Source organism: Lipotes vexillifer, unplaced genomic scaffold, assembly GCF_000442215.2.
Source record: "Lipotes vexillifer unplaced genomic scaffold, Lipotes_vexillifer_v1.1 scaffold1061, whole genome shotgun sequence".
In the NCBI taxonomy this organism is placed as follows: Eukaryota; Metazoa; Chordata; class Mammalia; order Artiodactyla; family Lipotidae; genus Lipotes; species Lipotes vexillifer.
In genome coordinates, this window is record NW_006789959.1 from 75,677 (window position 1) to 91,612 (window position 15,936).

Consider the following 15,936-nt stretch of genomic DNA (forward strand, 5'->3'; position numbering starts at 1 on the left):
TACAAATTATGTAGCCATAATAACCTGAAGTCCAGCATAACTTTTACTGAGAAACAGCCTTAAACACAACTGACCAGATAAATCAAAGGACATATATATTTATTTATTTATTTATTTATTTATTTATTTATTTATTTATTTATTTTTTGCGGTACGCGGGCCTCTCACTGCTGTGGCTTCTCCCGTTGTGGAGCACAGCCTCCAGACACGCAGGCTCAGTGGCCATGGCTCACGGGCCCAGCCGCTGCGTGGCACGTGGGACCTTCCCGGACCGGGGCACGAACCCGCGTCCCTTGCATTGGCAGGCGGACTCTCAACCACTGCGCCACCAGGGAAGCCCAAAGGATATATTTTTGGAAGTTTATGTTATTTAAAAGCAGTAAAAAGAAACAATCCCATTTACCATCATATCAAAAAGAATAAAATACCTAGGAATAAACCTACCTAAGGAAGCAAAAGACCTGTACTCAGAAAACCATAAGATGCTGATGAAAGAAACTGGAGATGACACAAACTGATGGAGAGATATACCATGTTCTTGGACTGGAAGAATCAATATTGTCAAAATGACTATACTGCCCAAAGCAATCTACAGGTTAAATGTAATCCCTATCAAATTACCAATGGCATTTTTCACAGAATTAGAACAAAATACTTCACAATTTGTATGGAAACACAAAAGACCATGAATAGCCAAAGCAATCTTGAGAAAGAAAAACAGAGCGGGAGGAATCAGGCTGCCTGGCTTCAGATTATACTACAAAGCTACAGTCATCAAAACAGTATGGTACTGGCACAAAAACAAATATAGATCAATGGAACAGGACAGAAAGTCCAGAGATAAACCCACGCACCTGTGCTCACCTAATCTATGACAAAGGAGGCAAGAATATACAATGGAGAAAAGACAGACTCTTCAATAAGTAGTTCTGGGAAAACTGGACAGCTACATGTAAACAAATGAAATTAGAACACTCCCTAATACCACACACAGCAGTAAACTCAAAGTGCATTAAAGACCTAAATGTAAGGCCAGATTCTATAAAACTCTTACAGGAAAACAGGCAGAACACTCTATCACATAAATAGCAGCAAGATCTTTTTGGATCCACCTCCTACAGTAATAAAAATACAAACAAAAATAAACAAATGGGACCTAATGAAACTTCAAAGCTTTTGCACAGCAAAGGAAACCATAAACAAAACAAAAAGACAAATGACAGAATGGGAAAAAATATTTGCAAACGAAGCAACCAACAAGGGATTCATCTCCAAAATATACAGACAGCTCATGTAACTCAATATCAAAAAAACAAACAACCCAATGGAAAAATTGGCAGAATATCTAAATAGACATTTCTCCAAAGAAGACATACAGATGGTCAAAAAGCACTCAAAACTACAATGAGGTGTCACTTCACATCAGTCAGAACGGCCATGATCAAAAAATCTACAAACAATAAATGCTGGAGAGGGTGTGGAGAAAACGGAACCCTCCTACACTGTTGGTGGGAATGTAAATCGGTACAACCATTATGGAGAACAGTATGGTGGTTCCTTAAAACACTAAACATATGACTACCGCATGATCCAGCAATCCCACCCCTGGGCATATATCTGGAGAACACCATAATTCAAAAAGATACGTGCACCCCAATGTTCACTGCAGCATTATTTACAATAGCCAGGACATGGAGGCACCCTAAATGCCCATCGGCAGACGAATGGATAAAGAAGGTGTGGCACATATATACAATGGAATATTACTCAGTCATAAAAAAGAACGAAATAATGCCATTTGCAGCAACATGGATGGACCCAGAGACTGTCATACTGAGTGAAGTAAGTCAGACAGAGAAAGACAAATACCATAGGATATTGCCTGTATGTACAATGTAAAAAAAAAATGGTACAAATGAACGTATTTACAGAACAGAGTCACAGGTGTAGAAAACAAAGTTATGGTTACCAGGGGGAAAAGGGGGCGGGGATAATTTGAGTGACTGGGATTGACATATACACACTACTATATATAAAATAGATAACTAATAAGGACCTACTGTATAGCACAGGGAACTCTACTCAGTACTCTGTAATGACCTATACAGGAAAAGAATCTAAAAGAGAGTGGATATATGTATAACTGATTTACTTTACTGTACACATGAAACTAACACAACATTATAAATCAACTATACTCCAATAAAAAAAATTTTTTTTAAAGCAGTAAACAAACTCTTACTTACCCCAAGTCCACCACAAGGTAATGAAGAAAAAAACTTTTGAGAAGAGTCACCTACACAGTAAGAAGACATGAAAAAATATATAAATTGGAATATAATTATAGTTTTAAATTTTTTTGTTGTTTATTAACACATAATATGTCACATGGTATTTATCATTTGACTCAGAAGGAAACTGATCAAATTTTAGATAGTTAAGAACTCAAAGCAAATTAATGCATATATTATTACATGTAGAGCCTTTTACCCCACATGAACAAACACATACTTAGGAAAGTTGAGTCTCAAGATTTTTTTCAACTGCCCTACAGGATGTTTGACACAATACCTTTTTTGTTTATAACTTATAAATAACTCAGCTGTTCATTATGTGTACCCTTCCAGTGTAATGTTTTGAGCCACAAAGTTTATGAAATACACTGTCATTTTTTACATGCTCCAAATATTAAAACATTTATTCAAGTATACAGACCTATCTTTAAGTTCTACTTCAGATATAGCTATGACCAAGTATACTATAAACCTCTCCAACATTCACAATTTTTTAAACAAATAAGTCACAAATCACTATAAAAAGGATAACCTTTTGGGGATCTATATAATATACATATAAATGTACCTTTAAAGTAAATGCCAAAATCTTACTTGTGACTATCTTTTGGAATTGAGATTTTATGGGAGTTTTAATCATTTTTGTTTACCTGCACTTTGATTTTCTACATTATCTACTATACATGTATAGGGAAAACAAAAATTTACTACTCCTAAACCTCCAAGACTAAAATCTGTCTTGCAAAGTAATTAAAGGAAAGGCAGTGGGCATTTCTATATCACAGTTAAACAGCTCTGAAGTGACTCATATGGGTCACTCAGGAGATTCGTGGTAGAACCAGGTACACACCTCCATTTCACTTATCCTAATTCATTTGTTCTATTGATGATCAATGAAATAAATAATGAAAATTGAAAACAGGTTTGTGATGGAATTCACATCATGTCAGTAAAAGTCTAAATGGATTTAACTGTCACAGAAGAAAGTTTATTTTGAAAACAATAAATTGTATGAGTTCAGTTTTCAAATGCAATTGCTAACAGATGGAAAATGATAAAGAAAAATGTAAGTGCAAATGAAAAAATAAGATACCTCGTTATATATAAGGAGCCTCATGGAAAAACAATGAAAAGTCAGCAAAAAAAATAAACAAATCATGAAAAAATATTAAAACTGGAATACTGACATCAGTAAAAGATACATAAAAATTTTTATGGGGGCTTCCCTGGTGGCGCAGTGGTTGAGAGTCCGCCTGCCGATGCAGGGGACACGGGTTCGTGCCCCGGTCCAGGAAGATCCCACATGCCGTGGAGCGGCTAGGCCCATGAGCCATGGCCGCTGAGCCTGTGCGTCCGGAGCCTGTGCTCCGCAACGGGAGAGGCCACAACAGTGAGAGGCCCATGTACCGGAAAAAAAAAAAAAAAAAAAAAAAAAAAAAAAAAAATTATGGATAGCTTGGGGAGGGGTAAAAAGTTTTCTTAAGTTGTTCCTCATAACAAAGGTATTTCTGTATCACTGAATATTTTGCAAGGATGTATTCATATGTCATATGGGAAATTAAAATATATAATAATGTATATTTTAATGTCTGAACTCTTCATTCCATAGTCAGTGAAAAAGGTTAAAGATAATATTACAGTGTACTGAAGTAATTTTTAAAGTAATCTAAAAAATTCTTAAACTCTAAGCAAATACAGAAAATAAATGATTTAATACTTGAGGAGAATCTAGTTTAGTACTGTTTAAATAATATTAAACAACCAAATTAATCAATAATTAAATTTAGTAGTATGCAAAAAATGTTTATTTCACTGAATTGACTCAATTTATTTTTTAATAATGTTATATTGCCTCACCCATGGACTGAGCTCTGGCTAGCCACAAGATAACGAAAACTGGTAGTAAGAATGACAGGAATATTAATGCTAAGGAAAAACCTCTCACCAGAAATGACTAAAGAGAGTGTTTGAAAAGTGTCACCTTACAGGGTCTAGAGTATTTAAAGAGATAAATGTTGCCCATTTTCAAATCTAATTCTTTTATAAGCTATAGATGTCTTTCAGCATACGAAGACTGATGGGTCCGGTCATAATGAACTTTTTTGTTTAAATCCTTCCTCCTAACTCCAGAACATAACTATCAAAAGTAGTAGTATCAATTAAATTCAGAGAATTCAGAGAATTGAATAAATTTCAGTTTACTGTGTGTGTGCATTGACAACCCCTCCCTCACCATCTGTGTTGGGAGGGATCAGAGGAAAAAGAGGATGTGCGGGAGAAAAAGAAAGGGATAAAGAGAGAAAATATCTTGATGGCTATGAATTTCTATACATTCATACATGGCAGCTTCAAGCTGGTCTTTTAGATACAAAAAACAAGCCACAAGAATTCAAATTTCACAAAGAACAAAAAATTATGAAAAGTTAAACTTTTAAAAGAATGGGATTTTTAACTGAGACCCTGAATTGAGGAAAATTGGCCAAGTTTCTGGATTCATGAGAGAAACTGATACAGTTCAGAAGCATCAGCAAAGAGGAATTTAGTGCTCGATATCAAGACCTAGCAATGCAACATCCTTGGTTACCTTTACTCCTGTAGCTTGCACTCAAGGCTGACATCGTTGCACTGATCCCTGAGAGGTGCCTATGGAACTCCACATGTGTATCTAAAGTTGACTCTAAAATTATCAATTGTATGAATTTCATCTCACATTAAATATTCAGAACTAATGAGATAAATGGCCATTTGGATCAAAACTGTAAAAATTAAATAATTGGTACCTGGCGTTTTCATTGCGTACATATTTGAAAAGGACCTCTGTCCAAGTTCTAAAATATGTATTAGACTTCATTTCTAAATCATCAAATCTTTAAATGATATGTGTATTTTGAGAAAATCTGTTTTTCTCAAAAGTGTCAAATTTCATTAAAAAAAAAAAAAGTGGTATCGCCATGTTTCATAAGTAAAACAGTTCAAAGTTGCCCGAGTTTAAATTTCATTTCTTTTACAAATATGTCCTTTCTCTTAAAATGTGGAATAATGGTAGTCTTGGAACATCTAAACACCTATGTGTAAATTTATCCTAACTAATTCCAAAGTACCTACTCCTATGCTTAGGTTGAATAATAGTTTGAGAGCTAGTTTTAAAATATAGAAAAGAAAAGAAATAGGGAAGGTTTTCTATTTGTTTTCTCAACTAAATTAACAATAATCAAAATGGACATAGCTTCCTATCTTTAAAATGCATCAGTATTTCGACCACAGAAGACCATGAAAGTTATTGTTTGGTTCACTGTATCATTTTGGTAAACTGGCTGGGATTATTAATTCATGTTAAAATAAGGACATTTATGACAGTATCCACAGCAAAAGAAGTACTTTATGTAAAGATCTGCATGTGCAGAGATGGATTCCTTCAACAGAAAGAAGAAAAAAACACACAGATTATATATGTTTAGATTGACTCACTGTCCTTTATGTTACTATATAACTTTAAGTCTTTTTTTAAAGAAACTTGAATATTTATTTTATTATTTTTTTAATAAATTGATTTTATTTATTTATTGGCTGCATTGGGTCTTTGTTGCTGCGTGCGTGCTTTCTCTAGTTGCGGCGAGCGGGGGCTACTCTTCATTGCAGTGTGTGGGTTTCTCAGTGTGGTGGCTTCTCTTGTTGCAGAGCACAGGCTCTAGAGCACAGGCTCAGTAATTGTGACGCACGGGCTTAGTTGCTCCGTGGCATGTGGGATCTTCCCAGACCAGGGCTTGAACCCGTGTCCCCTGCATTGGCAAGCGGATTCTCAACCACTGCGTCACCAGGGAAGTCCATATATGACTTTAATTCTACTATACAAATTGATTTTCATCATCAAATTTTCATAATACGCTTTCTAAAAATTGAGTAATTTTTCTGTGTTCCCTTTTCTGTCAATTTCTCCCTACCTTGCATGCACGTACATGCACACACACACTTAACCATATACCTTTACTTCATAAATTGAGGGATGCCTGTCACTTGTTTTAAAAGGGCAGATTTTTAGCGTTATAATTGGTAACTGTTAATTTCCCCTTATAATTGCTTTCAAAGATGCCTGCCTACTACATGTCATACACTTGCTTTTGAATTGTTTAGGACCAGTTAACATAAAATCATTTTGAAATAATACTGAATTGCGTGAAAGAGTCCAATAATTTGGAACTGACACAATAGGTTTATTTGAAAGAAAGGGGCAAGAAAAAGTCCTCAAATGCCTTTTTTAGTTAAAAACTTAAAACATGATCTTTTTGTCATACATTGCCATGTCATGTATTGTTATTGCATTGTAAAAGATTATGAATAAACATAATTAATAGATTGTTTCAGTTAAAATAAGGTTTTGTCATGAACTTTCTTCAAAATCTGTTGTTTCTATCACTCATATAAAGTCTATATAAAGCTGTGAAACAAAAATTTGATTTTAAACTCTGATAATATTAAGATTTAAAATGCAATCTTACTATAAAATACAGTGTTCTAGGTGTAGCAGTAAGGAGTTTTCACTTAAAATAAGTTGTATTATACCCTTTGTCTGTTAAGGTCATAGAAAAAAGAACTGAAAGACACAAAATAAATGTGAAAGGTGAAGATAAATTTGCATAAAGAACGTTAAAACTATTTTTTTTAGTCTAAAAGCGTAAGCAAGCAAACTCCACAGTGCATTTATTCCTGTCAGCTAAAACACAGCGAACAAATGCTATTCGAAGAAAAGTAAACATCATGAAACTTGCAGTGTCATTTTTTCTAATGCAGGATTTTCTTCATCTACATTGACTTCTATTGTAAACGACTCATTCCACAGAGCAGTGCTGTTGGAAAAGCTGATTTTTTGTCTCACTGCTTGCCAAGTATTTTGAACTGACAGCAGCGCTGACTAATGATAGTGCTGGAATGTGCTGTTCTCAGTAGAATGGAGGCCCATACAGACCTAGTAGTGTCCTGGGGTCCAGCTTCTGTCCATCCAGGGGGTTGGTGCCATACAACAGTGAGTGATGTTCAGAATGAACAAGCTGTATTTCCTCCAGGCTGGCTTTTCGACCTTGAATTCGCTGAAAGAAAACAGCAGAGACCTACAGTACTTCACTGACAACATTTAGGAGAAAATAAGACCGCAAATCACATTTAAGATGATTAATAACAGTCGGAGTTTCATCATGTAGGAGTGTGACACAGATTTGCATTAACAAGGTACCATAATAATACTTGAAAAATAAGTGTACGCAAGGTTCAGATCCAATGGATTGCTTATGCCTAAGTGGGCAATTGACATTAAGCATATTCTTCTTTGGCATAAAAAAAAAAATCTATAAAAATGATTGGGGGGCTTCCCTGGTGGCGCAGTGGTTGAGAGTCCGCCTGCCGATGCAGGAGACGCGGGTTCGTGCCCCGGTCCGGGAAGATCCCACATGCCGCGGAGCGGCTGGGCCCGTGAGCCATGGCCGCTGAGCCTGCGCGTCCGGAGCCTGTGCTCCGCAACGGGAGAGGCCACAACAGTGAGAGGCCCGCGTACCGCAAAAGAAAAAAAATTAAAAAAAAAAAAAAAAATGATTGGGCTTGACACATGTATACTATTGATACTGTGTATAAAATAGATAACTAATGAGAACATACTGTGTAGCACAGGGAACTCTACTTAATGCACTGTGGTGACCTGAATGGGAAGGAAGTCCAAAAGGGAGGGGATATATGTATATGTATGGCTGACTCATTTTGCTGACAGTAGAAACTAACACATTGTAAAGCGACTATACTCCAGTAAAAATTAATTTATTAAAAAAAAGAAGATAACATCTACCTTATAGTATTACTGTGAGGAACAAATGAAATAAAATAATTATGTAAAGCATCAAACAAAAAAGTTAATAATAATTAATTAACAATTAATAATAATTAATAGTTAACTCCTTTGTAAAAGTACCAACTTAAAAACAAAACAGGAGCTATTGCTTAGCTAACAAGTAAATTCAACTCCTACTTTACACTCACCCAAAGAACCTGTTGAAACAAATTCCTTATTGTTTCTTAAAGGACATAAGTAAATACCAATACATCTTAATGTATTTGATTATTACCCATATGCTGATCACTTCATGTGTGTGCACCTCACAACAGTGTTCATCTAGACCAATGTCACTCAAAATATGTAACACTGGGATCGGTAACAGTTCAGGAAGTGTTTATGAATGGTCTGTGATGAGTTCTGCATAAAGCTGAGAATAAATATTTAGAAACTTTTATAGTAATCTGACAGAGTATTTTTATGTCTGTTGAATCAAATATAATCTTGTATGTCTTCAATTTATTTCACTATTGTAGTATCTCATTTTTAATGTATTTTATATAAGCATTAGTCTGTGACAGAATGGAAATTAAACAAAAACAATAACTGCTGTTTAATCAGAGACAGTTTGAGACACTCTGTAGACTCAGTCAATATTTTTACACCCATGCTAGGCAGAAACTTTCACTTCAGCTAACAAAGAATGGTCCTTCAACACAGACAAAACTGTACATAAATTAAATCTCAGTGAGTCAATGGACAAAGTGTTCTTCCTGGTCACATTTCTGAGCTGGCACATCTCTGAGCCCAATAAACGTGCTGGTGTATGAAGTTAATTAGCCTTATTTTAAAAATGCTGTGCTTTCCTAAAATTACCCAAACCGTGTTAATATTTTATCTAAAATATCTATCACAACAAGATACTTGTAAGGTAATACATTAGCAGAGAACTACAGTAAAATTCAGAGAGAATCTGTTCAGGAAATCCTGTCCTTTCATGTTCCTGACCATGAATTACCAGTTGACGTGGAAACATAAGGTGACAACGACACCTCTCAGGACCAAGACAATTCCATGCTCAATCTCCCTAGTTTAAGGTGATGTGGCTGCTGCTGTGTGGTTCCATAAGGGGGCAGGCAGGGAGAACCTCGATACACTGACACTTCCTAGAGCTTTACTGGGTAGAGGTGTTTGTCACTGAAAATAAATCATCATGTCACAGTGAGAAAGGAATGGTGAGGGACCCTAGGGGTAAGAAGAAGGTAACAGGAGTGATGTAAAACAGAAACTTCTTGACACTGTGCCATTATGTGCTGAATAAACAAATGCTTATGGAATTTCTTTGTGATGGCACTGAAGTTCCCTGTGTTTGACACCCCATTTACATTTCCAGAAAAATAAAAATACACTTTAGAGAAATTATTCCCAGGTAGGCGCTGAATGTTAAAATTAGACCAGGTAGGTAATGCTGAAAACTAGGGCAAATTTATGATGGCCATCTGGTCAACCATTGCTCTGATCAATAAACAAACATGTTATCGACCTAGATGGCTTGCTGGTAAACATTAAATTTGGAGACGTTTATGGAAGACCAGAACAGCCAAAGAAACAGAATGACGAGTAATGAGAAAGAGAAAGTTCTAAGTCACTATTAAAGGGAAACATTTTAACTGGGAGATTTCAGCTGGTGGAAAATCCCCCAAGATAAGTAGTAGTAACTCCATGGTCTGAGTCATCTAATGTTAGAATGAGCAGCACACTGGAAACCAGAATGTGGCAGCCGGTCCTAGTCTGGCAGAATAGTGAACACCATGAAATAACAGGGCTTCCAGCTCTCACTTCTATGAGTCTATGAAATCCATAGCCACTACCATCTTATACGCGGATACAGTGAAACATCTTTATCTGAAACAATGCCAGCTCTGTAGCTAACTATCAGACCCGTTTGGACTACTATCATAAAGCTCCATCATTTTTTCCCTTTCTCCTTTTCTATAAAGATATTTTTCAGCTCTACATTGAATTTTTGCCTCTGGTGTAACATTAAATACCATTAGTAATAAATATATCTTTATGTTTTCACAAACTAGTCATATATATTTATATAGCATACAGTTCATGCTTGTCCTAACTCCTTTCTCATTCTCCCACAATCCCACTAGTATTCAGACTGAATGTTCAATCACACATTTGAAAAATAATCTGCTAACAAGATTCAATTATTGACAGTAGCTCAAGAACTGATAAATCTTAAGAGAACACCTGCTGAATCTCAGTCATTCCCTTGTGTAATATCAGTTAACTAACAGTGAGGATAGAGCATCTGGCCCAGCCTATTTAGCTTTCACTTATTCTAAGAGTATTACTTTATGGTATACCCAAGTCCTCCCCTTCACTACTAAAATGTAACAAAGTATACAAGTATTTCTTTTGATTTCTTCACCTCCCCCCACACACAGTGCTTTTTGATTCCCAGGAAGTATTTACAATGACTCTTTTTATTATTATAGAATATGTTTCTTTAAAAAATATTTATGCTAAATGTAAGCACTAATTCTTGACAATCACTTTCTGCGTTTAAGTCCGCTGGAGAACAAGACCCACAAACAGGGTGTACATGTTTCTACAGAAAGAGGGCAGTGAAAACCAGTTCAATATGAAAACATGTTTCTACCTGGAGAAAGGATCTGGAGAAAGCATGCTCTGAGATTTATACCTCCAAGAGGCACTGCTGTGGGAACTCCGTGGATGTCTAACTAAAAATTCTGAAACAGCACGAGCTCTCCTTTCTTATTAGTTCGTTTTGCCTCACTATTATCAGATGTCTTAAATTTGTCACATTCTACTTTTCCTCCCAAATTGAGGTCTCCAACAGTTTTCATTTTCTGGTATCATCATCAGTAATTTATTAAGTTATGTGTTTATGCTTAAATATAGATAGTTCCATTTAATCCCTTCCCATATTTTCTATTTCCTGTGTACCCTTTATTCCTTCAATTTTGTCTCATGATGCGCTTTTGAGCCAAAGGTCAAGAGCACAATGAGTCAGAAAATAGGATAAAGTGCTCTGATAACTGTAATTTAGGGAGATACTGATTTCCGTTCTCAGAGATATTTAGCCTGCAGGATGCCTAGCTAAAGTCATCTATGAGTCTGACCAAAAGAATTTTTGAGAATTCTGAGTATATTCGGACACTCAACGCATATAAAGGATGGCATGGGTCTCCACCTGGGTATTTCTCACTTGAGATGCAAATATAGGTCTTAAGTAACTTGCCAATATAAGTCTAAGAAAGAAACCTTATAGCTCTTCCTTCAATTTTTTTAGTAAAGAAACGCTGTCATGTAGGAGGTATTCATTATTCTATTTCCATTCTCTGTGACTTGCACTCAAGTAGTTTCTTCCTTGAAAGCAGGAAAGGAACTCATGCGCCCTGAGCGCCTACCCTGTGCTAAGCACCCGAGGAATATGATCTTATTTATTAGATCAGAGCCCCAAACAGTATACATTCACGTTTGAAGTTTGACTAAAGTTGTTCAAAATGACCATATCATTGAGTATCACAACACACCGTGGTTTTTTCCTAAAGAAGTAGTTAGTTTTTCTGAATTAAAGCCTGTTAATGCAACCTGATTATAGAAGGAATGTTCTGAACATGATCTACAAAGTCATACTGTGACAGGATAAAATGCAGCCTACCCACACACAGAGCACACACACGGTATAGATTCATATTTTTTTCTGCCAAGGAGCAGGGAAAAAAGGAAATAGTTCTATTCCTTCCCCTCCTCTGTTCAAAGCCTGGATTGAGGCCAGTGTCCTAATCAGTTCTCATTGGCCCTGGAGGAATCAGAACCTTTTGTAAAATATAATAAAGGGCATAAAATCATGATAAAATGCATGAAAAAGCAGTGCCTTTGGTTAGGGAACTAGAAATAATTTAGCAGAACAGATGGATTGCATTGGTTTGGTATTACTGAGGACATGAAAGGGCTTATTTTGTGGCAGTTCCAAACTAAGAGAAAATGTCCAACTTAAATTTGACAAGTCAAAGTACCTGCCTCTGCTGGGGGAGACCCCATTTTCTTTAATCATTTTCAAAGTGGTGACATATTAGGCAAGAATTTCCACTGAAATATCTCATTTTCTGAAAATACTTCATCCAGTGTCTCTAAATATAGGGATGCGTTTTTATTTTTTTCTACAAAGATCTGCAGGGCTGCAGACTTACAGAGTTAAACTAAAGAATCAAAATTGACTTATGACTGTCAAAGTTACCCTCTGTTACAAATCCCATTCTTAATATTTAACAAATCAGTTCACACCTATTCATTATTGTCGATACTCTTTCCTCTCTTAAACAAACACAAAAAATCCGGCCTCATTGCTCATGCCCAAGCTTACCAACTGGAGTTTTCAAATGCTACAACCAACTGCTTCTTTAAATGTTACAAAGAAGATAGTTTCTATCCCCTCCCCGCACTGCATTCTCTCCTTCCATAGATCCCTCATCATCTAACAACCTGTTCTCCTCAGAGGCTTTCTTATAAGGAAAGGGGAATGAAAGAAGGAAGGCGGCTACTAAGCCGGCAGGCAGTCCAACAAATTCTTGGTCCTTTCTGTCAGTCATATGAAAAGAAAGTGAATTGCGAGTCAGGAGCCCTGAGTTCTGGGTTCTGACTGTCACATGTCCTTAAAGTGCCCAGAGCCTGCTATGAGGTACCTTTCTGGAGCTTTGTTTCTTCATCTATAAACATAAGGAGATTTAACCAAATTACTTTTAGTCCTAGAATGGTAAGTGAAAATGGTAAGTCCTAAAATGGCTATGAGAAATTACCTTATACACAACACTCAATAAAATATCCTTCATTTTGATTTATAGATTTGCCTTGGGCAAGCAAATATCATAACTGAAATGATAAATTACCATGGCTGAAGCAAGAGAGGAGATCTCACTATGAAGGTTTTCAAAAAGATACTAGGTTTTCCTTGAAGCCCATTGTTTAAAAATGCCTAATTATACTTGAAAAATAAGAGTATTTTTTAGAACTCATTTTCCTATCCCATGACAACTTCAAAATAAAGAATAGTTTTCCCAATTTAAAAAAAATTTTGTGCATGAAACTTCTGAGTTAATACCACCTTTGTTTCTCAGGTAAATGTTTACTTTTGTTACTCTCCCATCTCCAAATATTTGACTCCATTCACCTCTTTGTCTCTACCTCATTAAGCTTATGTTAAGAAACTGAGTTTCTGTTGATTTTTAACGTTGGTGAACCTTGGAATCAGCTGCAGAAGTTTGAAAGGTATTAATGCCTGGGTCATACCTTCAGAGCTCCTGCTTAACTTTGGTTACAACCTAGGCATCTAGAAACTGAGAACCACCCAGTGGGTTTTAATGGGTAACCTAGGTCAAGAACCACATCTTAGAGGGAGCTGTCCATTCTTCCTGCTCATAAGTGAATTCAAGATACTGACCCTGTACTAACCAACATTTGGGACTATGGAATAGTTAAAATAAATGGCTGGTAGACAGAAGGTTGGAGAGTAAAAAAAAAAAAGTTTATCTGATCTTCAAAATGACAAGTGCCATCTACTTGCATGTAATACTGCTTGATTCAGTCATTACAATTTATTTAAAAATATTTCAGGGCATAGAATAATTTAAAAAGTACTTCAGAAAACAGCAAGTCCATTCAATAACAAATGTCTGGGTGGTAAAAAGCGTATATACTAATTTCTTTTCCAGTTTTATGTCCACTCATTTCAAACCATTATGCTCATCAGAAAGTAAGAAAAAAATGTTATGCCTTAGTGTACTGGCTCAATTTTCACAATTTTTATGCAACTGAATCTCCTATGTTGTAATTATTTTTTTAAACATTATAATGAACATTTTTACTGATTTGGGTTGAAGCATATTTTTATAATAATCATGTATGAAACAAATTTGTCACAATAAATATTTTGTTACTTTAGCACAACTTTCAGACAGTTCAAATCCATATAACTAATCATTTTTTGCTAATAAGCTTTAATGCTGCTGTTTAAAAAAAAAATCCTGTGTCACTTTCCAAATGGACTCAGAAGGGCAGCCTGTCTTACTTCCTTTTATTGGTTGTTTTTCACATTAATTTTTTTTTTTTTTGCAGAAATCAAAACAAAAAATTCCAAATCATGTTAATTCTGATTATGGGCTGCACAGGTATTTTTAATGTTATTTATCTGCCAGGGTCCACTCTACTGGGTTATACAAATTTCTCTCAGAATAATGACACCTTGGTCTACTCATCACATCTAGATCATTTGTACTTCTTTCCATAACTGCCATATCCTTTAGAGACAATTCAACAGATTCCCTGTTTGAGTTTCTTATTGCTTTGTGGTTAGATTCTAAGACACAAGCACACACACAAAAGATTTTTGCCAACTAAACAAAACAGTAAGCTGTTATGTGCTGCCATCTAGTTAGATTAGTCCATAAAACAAATGTTTAATTGAATTTCCATTAACTTGCAATATTTAGTACTTTGTAACCTTCAAGTCAGAAAACTTGCACACTTCAAAATTGAGTCTCTCTAAGGAGTATTATATTTCTTTATTTAGATTTACAAAAGGTATTTTAAAAATCACTTGTGTGTGCAGGAAAGTGTGCTGGAGACCCTATCCCTGAGCTCCCTGGCATCTTAAGATTTTTACACTAAACCTGCTCTCCACTTTTTTCACTCGAACGGCTGAGAAGTCCCAGAAGGGGCAACAGTAGCTTGGTTCTGTGTCCCAGAATTGTTTGTAATTACTTTGTGTTGGCACTTGAATAAAGGAGTTAAACATTTCAGCACAGTATGTTGCTTATGGTTTTTACTTATGAATTAAGCGAAACAAAGTTATTCAATATTAGTCACAAAAAGGCAATGCAAATTCCATATAATGTGTAATCCAACAAAAGCATTATAAAATGTTATTATTCTCAAAACAAATGTGAGAGCAAGCAAATGTCTGTGGGTGGCGTGGTGGGCCTGAGAGTCATGAGCACTTCTTGAGAAACACCTGCAAGTGCATTTCTAACAGATGATGGGTCAACCTCTGCAATTTTTTAAGCACAGAAGAGCACATCTTTTTCTTCAGGGGCACACATGCTTCGGAAACCTGGCTACCTAATCCAAGAGCTTATTCCCAAAGAGGACACCAAATGACCCCTCCAGACCCATTTCTTATGGTGACAAGAAAGCTGCTGGTTTTGCTTTTTACTCCCAACAGAATCACTAAACTCAGTGTGAATGATTCAATAGGGGAAACAACTAAATGGTATCGGCATGAGGGACTATTAACTACTTGAATTTTTTTAAAACAGTGCCACGTCATGCCAAGAGAAGTTAACCCATGTAACCACTGTAATCTAATATAATAAGGACTAATGTTTTCTCTGGCTGCCAATCAGGACTGTAAGCACAGCCAATTTACACTGTAGCTTACAAACTAAAAGCAATATGTTTACTAAAACATCCTAAAAATTTTGTCTACTCTTAACCAAAGAAAGTGTTATGCTCCAAATTAACTTCTTAGGCATCTAATTTCATATGATATTAGAGCTGAAAGATCCTAGCAAATATCCTGCTTAACACCCTCATCTTACATATGGGAAAACCAAAGATCACTAAGGTTAAATGATCTGACAAAAGTACACAGATAATTAATGGCAGGACTAAGGTCAACTCTAACACTGAACAATAACCTTTGAAGGAATCCATTTTGATTAATTTTCTACATTGATAAATGAATTGAAACGATACATAAGTTTGATTTGTGGATCAGACTATTGTTTAAAA